General features: G+C 47.4%; 1 protein-coding gene across 2 annotated transcripts in view; it reads right to left on the reverse strand.

The window, feature by feature from the left end:
* Window positions 1-3,099, reverse strand: part of LOC111144881 (aldehyde dehydrogenase 18 family member A1) — a 39,800-nt gene extending 36,701 nt beyond the window's left edge. Inside the window, exon 1 of one of the 2 annotated variants that reach the window (XM_022499459.1) lies at window positions 2,966-3,099. The gene's annotated coding sequence lies outside the window, so the exon portion shown is untranslated. The remainder of the gene's footprint in view (window positions 1-2,965) is intronic. The other variant, XM_022499458.1, reaches the window with a different exon arrangement.
* Window positions 3,100-6,558: the final 3,459 nt, after the last annotated feature.

A 6,558-nucleotide genomic window follows, 5' to 3' on the forward strand; every position in this document is an offset into this window, starting at 1 on the left:
AAAAAAAAAATGGTCGGTATTTTAAATGACTATGGGCACATCCCGTAGAGGGTGAGTACCTGGCTAGAAACCTGAGCTGTGAATATGGTGGTTATGGGCATTTTCCTGCCCGGGGTCAAACCTAAGATTTCAGATAAAAAATAGTTTATTTCACAAAAAAGTAGGGGGCTCCCTCCTATATATGCACATGAGAATAAGCCATTCATTATTGCACCTCTCATGAGGCAGGGACATTGCTGTTTTCACAAGATAAGAAAAACACTGCACCCTCTTTGCTTGCAAACTTCTTTTTAACTTTTGCTCTATGGATTGGTGAATACATGGCAACCCTCTTACACATGTCTCAAAAGACTAGTAGTTAACCCCACAGTGAAGAGAAACAAGGAGTGGCATGTGCTGCTCTTCAATTTATATAGCTCAAAGGAACAGAAAGGGGAGAGAAGAAATTGGCAGGATACATCTTACAGCTGCTGTAAAAGATATGTCATCCAATAGGCAACAGAATGTGTTAAGTGCTGCCCTTATTGACTTCAGTTTGTGACAGTCTGGAAGATCCCAAGGGAAAATTATCTGTGTAATATTTAAGGAGGACAAAGCCCATGGTCTTTGTGTGCTGCTTATATAAATTCCTTCAGTAATTTTGTTTTTTTTAAGATTTTGTTTATTTATTTATTTGTCAGAGAGAGAGAGAGAGAGACAGAGACAGAGAGACAGAGAGAGCACAAGCAGGGTGAGTGGCAGGCAGAGGGAGAAGCAGACTCCCCGCTGAACGAGAAGCCCTAGGACAACTATGGCAACTAATCCCAGGACCCTGGGGTCATGACTTGAGCTGAAGGCAGATGCTTAACTGACTGAGCCACCCAGGCATCCCTCCTTCAGTAACTGTTGCTAAGCAATTATTTAAATATGAATTCTCCAAAAGGAACTTCAAGAGGGTAAAATAAACAAATTGTGACACTAAAATTCTAGTTCTGTCTCATGAAAACTTTCTCAGCAGCTGTAGCATTCAAAATTGGATATAACCCTACAGGTTATCTTTTTTATACTTTTTTTTTTTTTTTTTAATTTGACAGAGAGAGAGAGAGATCACAAGTAGGCAGAGGGGCAGGCAGAGAGAGAAGGGGAAGCAGAGAGAGAGGGGGAAGCAGGCTCCCCGCTGAGCAGAGAGCCCCATGCGGGGCTTGATTCCAGGACCCTGAGATCATGACCTGAGCCAAAGGCAGAGGCTTAACCCACTAAGCCACCCAGGCGCCCCTACAGGTTATCTTTTAACTGGTTTATGTGTTACTGTTGCTTTTCCCACCTGGATTATCAACTTCCCACGGACAGCACAGCGGGGTAAATTGGACAAGGAACATGGATTGTGGACAGATTCGGGTTTCAGCTCTACACTTGCTATGTGCTTTCTGGAAGGTTACTGAATCTTTCTAAGCCTCAGTTTCCTCTATTGTAAATCAGGGACAATGACAGTAAGGACTTCTTGGGATTATTGTGAGAATTAAATGAGACAATGCAGGGAATCTTGAGTACAACAGATGCTCAACAAATGTCAGCTGTGGTCCCTCTTCTAAGCACTAATGATGTCCTACAACTTTCTCTTTATTTCCTTCAGGATGTGTCACAGGCATAAGAATTCAATGAATATTCTCTGATGGACATAATCACAAATTAAGCTTATTGCTTACCTCTCTCTTATCTAATAACTGAAAGCTCTGAATGTTCAAGGTCAATAACTTGTTAGGTTCAAAACTGACCGAGAAACCAAGTCTCCCTGGCCTCTCCCCTGTACCACACAACCTCTGACTGACTGCAATGAATGGTTCTCCTGTCAGAGCTCATTAGGTTCTCTAAAGCAGACAGCTGATTCCAGGGAGCAAAGGATATGTGTGTGTCTAGACTCGATGTCTTATCAGCTAAAAAAAAGTTCCCATGTTTTGACTCAGGTCATTTCTGAAGTACCTCTTTCATTCGTGTTTTTATTTTTATTGTTGTTGTTTTTTAAGATTTTATTTATTTATTCAACAGAGAGAAAGAGGGGGAGAGCACAAGCTCAAGCACAAGCAGGGGGAGCGGGAGGCAGAGGGAGAGGGAGGCTCTCCGCCCAGCGGAGATGTGGGGCTCGAACACAGGACCCTGGGATCATTACCTGAGCCGAAGGTAGACGCTTAACCGACAGAGCCACCCAAACGCCCCCACTCGTTTAAAACAGAATGCCTTTACCTTACTGATTTGGACAAAGAACTGAACTTTAGTCCCAACAAACTTCACCCAGAAACACAGACTTGGTGGTATATGGTTCAGCACTCAAAGACAAAGACCGTGTGATAAACCTTGGTGCCTCAGAGAGCAGGGGATAATGATGGGGGGCGGGGAGTCTGGGTGCGCCCTGGAGTGCCACGGAGGTACTTCCTAACAGACCGTGTGCCACACTACAAAGGGCAGTCGTGACCGGACGGCCCCGCTGCCGGGGGCCTGGTTTTGAAAGAGAGGGTCACGAGAGCCCGGGGGTGGGGGTGCGGCAGGGGACCCACACACAAGCCGCGGAGAATCGGCGCGTGGCCGGTTACAAACCAGGGTCCATCACCGGCCGCGGGGCAGGTGCACTGGAAGCTGACCCCGGACTTCCCGAGAGGGGTCCGCTGAGCCCTCAGGCCTCCACCCGGAGCGGTTCCCCCACGTGGGAGGAACCAAGCGCGGACGCGGAGGTCCGTGCCCCAAGCCCTTCGGAGCCCATATTGGACCACTACAAGGCGGCCGGCGCTCCCTGGGCCGCCCAGGCAGCCTCCGTCAGTGGCCGCGAGCCCACACTCTCGGGCCCGGCCTCCCCGCCCGCCCGCACCCCCGCAGCCCCCTGGGTCGCCCGCGGGCCGGCGTTCACCCTTTCCCCGCGGCCGCCCGCGCGCCCCATCAGCCTCCGCGGAGGCGCTGGCGCGGCGCCATTCCTGCCGCCATCCCCGCCGCGTACCTGCTTCACGCCACCGCCCGACCCAGCTGTCCCGCCCCGCCGCCTGGTCCGCAGGCCCCGCCGCCTGGTCCGCAGTCCACGCCGGGCAGATTCTGGCGCCGAATAACTCCCCTTTTTCTTCCGTCCACGTCCCGCAAGATGACGTTACGTCAGCTGCGTTGGAGTAACGCAGGCCGCGGAGCCTCCGCTGCTGACGTGGGGCGAAGGGCTGAGCCGGAGCTACGCTGCGGCAACAGCGTAGGCCCTTGGAGAATCGGGTCTGCGCTCCACGTGGCGGGGCGCCGCCTGCCCGCAGGCGCCGGGAGGCGGGGCTCGACATCTCGGGGTGAATGTCCAGGTTCCGCTGGGGCACGGGGGCCTCGCTCGGCTTCGCAGGGAGGCGGGAAATATCCCTGGCTCCCGCAGCTGTTGGTAGATCCCCATAGGTGTGTCTGTCAGTGTTGAACATTATATCCCCGGCGCGCCGGGGGATATACGTTGGAGAATATACAGAATCCACACTTTCGGCAAACTTCTGCTGTTGACATGCGAAAATTTTGTCACTGCAATAAAATGATTTGCCGCCTAGGTGTCTGGAGGTTTCCCCAAGGGTCCCAGCCCAACTCTTGCACTGGTGAGAGTATTACATTTAAAAATAGTTTTATTAAAAAAAAAAAAAAAGTTGTATTTAATCCCTGACAACGGGAACTATTCCAAAGGTGAATGCAGATCCACCTTTTAAATTAGAACTGAGTCTCCCTCTTTCCTACTCGTGTTTTCCTCAGAGGGCGTGTTTTGTATGGGCACTGGCAGGGCTGGCCAGGTGTGGGGGTGGGGAGCTGCACAGCACTTGACTGGAGGTCAGTGACAAGGAAAGCGTCTTCCTCTTCTTGAGAACATTGCTGGGCCTACTTATTCATTTCCTCATTCATCAATTGCCTACTTGATGTGCCAGGGTTCCCTAGGTGTGGAGGAAGACATCGTCCCTTCCTAGATGAATTCATAGCCTTAGGCGAGAGACAGGAGAGCAAATGATTACAACACAATGCGATTAATGCTAGAGGAGGGGGTGCCCAGGGAGTCAGGTAAGGCTTTCAAAAGAGAGTAGACATTTGAATTGTGCTTTGAAGGACAAAAAATAAGTCGTTCACCTAGAAATGGGAAGCGGGATCATATGAGGAAGAGGGTATGCAGTAAGTAAAGGCATGAGATGTCCTATGAGAAGATGCTGCACAGAGGATGTGAAAAAAGAGGTGTTTGGTGGGGGGGGCATCTTTTTTTTTTTTTTAAGATTTTATTTATTTATTTGACAGACAGAGATCACAAGTAGGCAGAGAAGCAGATAGAGAGAGGTGGAAGCAGGCTCCCTGCAGAGCACAGAGCCCGATGTGGGGCTCAATCCCAGGACACTAGGACCATGACCTGAGCCGAAGGCAGAGGCTTTAACCCACTGAGCCACCCAGGTGCCCCGGGGAGGGGGGGCATCTTGCAAGAGGATTTCTGTGCCCCACTAAAGAGCCTGAATTTAATCATCCTCAAAGATAGAGAACCACGACTTTCAAAGTACCGGAATGGCACAATGATGAGAAATCATTGTGTGTCTGAAATCAGTAAAGAGGGTAGAAGCTGGGAGGCTGGGAGGCTGCTTAGACTAGTGCAAAGACCCAAATAAGAAATGGTCACTGGAAAGGAGGCTCCAGCAGTGAGCACGGGGAGCATAAAGTGGGGAGAACTATCACTTACTACTTTAAAGTTGGGGTGGGTGGTGGTGAGAGAAGAGGAGGGATTCTTGCAAATCTGATGATGTTGCATCATACTATGTTAGGAAACAGATGGGGGGTAGTTCTTAGAGGTGAAAGATAACAGTGAACATGAGTTGAGTTGTCAGCTCTTTAGCTTTGAAGTAGGCTGGGGACACAAAAGTAGTAAAAGTGCTTTCCAGTAAATTTCATCTGGTACTTCAGCTTTTAAGATTCTTACCATGAACTTAAAACAAATTAGGTAACCATGGGGATAGCTAAAGTCATTAGAGACGGGTCTTCTCCACTTGAGAAATCCTTTCCTAGTTCTTCTCTTAAATCACACATTGCCTTAGGTAATTGCTTGTCTGCCTTCCCTGCTAGAATATAAGATCTTGAGCATAGGGCCACATAATAGACACTCAATAAATACTTGATAAATAAATAATTTAATTCCTTTGGGTTTAGTTTTCTCAAATAGGAAATGGACTAATAACTCTGTCATTGTCTATCCCATATTACATATTACATGGGGTTGTTAAGAGGAAAAGATACAGAAATCCTTTAACACTGTGCATTTTCTATTTTATTAGTTATTTTTTATTACCATTTTACTATTAATGTTCTACCCAGTGAGGAGAAAGGAATGGGATATGTGACAATGGATTGGGAGACCAAATCTAGAAATATAAGCTAGTTTGTGCCTCTGCAGAAATAGGGGAAATAACTTAGCTATGGTATCCTTCCTGCATATGATTTTTAAAATATCTTTTTTAAAAAAAGATTTTACTTATTTGACAGACAGAGATCACAAGTAGGAAGAGAGAGAGAGAGAGAAGGGGAAGCAGACTCCCCGCTGAGCAGAGAGCCCAGTGCGGGGCTTGATCCAAGGACCCTGAGTTCATGATCTGAGCCAAAGGCAGAGGCTTAACCCACTGAGCCACCCAGGTGTCCCGATATCTTTTTTTTTTTTTTTTTTTTTTTAATTGGAGGGATCTTTTGTCTCAGCAAATGGAAATAGAGCTGGCCATGACTAGAAAGTCACAAAGGAAGTGGACTATTTAGAACTCGACTATAGGAATGCAGGATTGAAGACTACTCCTTTACATGTTATGGAGTATTAGTTTAAGTTATCTTAGTTTAAGTTATCTTAGTCTGGGGTTCTTTAACTGTTTATCTTAGTTTAAGTTATCTTAGTCTTGGGTTCTTTAACTGTTGATTATAGAAACATCCAAATAAGGCAGTTTAGTAGAAGGAGTAACAGTCTCCAAGAACAAGAGGTAAAACTGAATCTCATGAGAGGAGGGTACAAGGCACTGGAAGTTGGGGACTTCCAGTGGGGACTAAGATTAAAGACCCAGACTTTCTCTCTGGGTCTCTTATTTACACTCTTTTTTACACTTTTGTCTGCACTCTGTTTCTCTTTTCCCTTTTAAGGTAGGCTCTTCATCAGTTAACGCTTGGTGGAAAACAGCTTCCTCAGCCCTCAAATATCCTTAGTTAGTGCCGGCTCCTGACTGACTTCCCATCTTGGTCCAGTTCCTAAGTCTTAGGAGAGAAAATCTTACTGGCCTAACTTGGTCCAGGACTCCGCTTTGGACTGGTCAGCTGTGGAGAGGCAGAATCATGCAGGTAATGTGAGCCTGGGGGCTGGGCCCACCCTTGGCAGAACTCTGAGTGATGGGAATTCTAAGAGAAAAGGTAGTAGGCTAGGCAGACGTATCACACGAGTTGGCAATGACCGGACAGACACTTAAATGAAATCCGTTTCAGCCACACTACACATGTAGTTCTGCAAACAAGGTTGCATATCAGAAGTACCAGGAAAGCCTTTTAAACATAGATTCTTAGAACCTCCTTTTCCCACCAGTGAAT

This window comes from Enhydra lutris, unplaced genomic scaffold (assembly GCF_002288905.1).
Source record: "Enhydra lutris kenyoni isolate GAN:26980312 unplaced genomic scaffold, ASM228890v2 scaffoldscaffold12, whole genome shotgun sequence".
Taxonomy (NCBI): Eukaryota; Metazoa; Chordata; class Mammalia; order Carnivora; family Mustelidae; genus Enhydra; species Enhydra lutris.